This window comes from Orycteropus afer, unplaced genomic scaffold (genome assembly GCF_000298275.1).
Source record: "Orycteropus afer afer isolate SDZICR_OR568_19922 unplaced genomic scaffold, OryAfe1.0 scaffold00178, whole genome shotgun sequence".
Taxonomy (NCBI): Eukaryota; Metazoa; Chordata; class Mammalia; order Tubulidentata; family Orycteropodidae; genus Orycteropus; species Orycteropus afer.
In genome coordinates, this window is record NW_006921765.1 from 2205553 (window position 1) to 2206069 (window position 517).

Here is a 517-nt window from a genome sequence, read left to right on the forward strand (position 1 = left end):
ATCTATCCATCCATATACCCATGTTTGCCTTCACTTACAATGCAGTATTGTATGTGCAAGAGGGTTCATATTTGTTGTCTGTACCTGCCATGTATCTCTCTATGACTTTCTCATCCTCAATGCTGCCATATTTGTCACTCACATTTGGTATATTGCTCTTCTCTTCACCCAAATCAATACTTATCTCTATCTATCTCCTCCCCTCCCCTCCCACCCCTGGTAACTAACAAAGAAAATGTCCTTCTATAGATAAACCTTTCCTTAACTTTTACAATGTGGATTAATACAATATTTGTCTTTTTGTGATTGACTTATTTCACTCAGCATAATGTCCTCCAAGTTCATCCATGTTATGCGATGTTTTGCAGATTCTACGTTATTCTTTAGTTGCATAATATTCCATTGTGTGTATGTACCATGGCTTGGTTATCCATTCCTCAGTTGATGGACATCTAGGTTGTTTCCATCTTTTGGCTATTGTAAATAGTGCTGCGATAAACATGGGTGTGCATATATC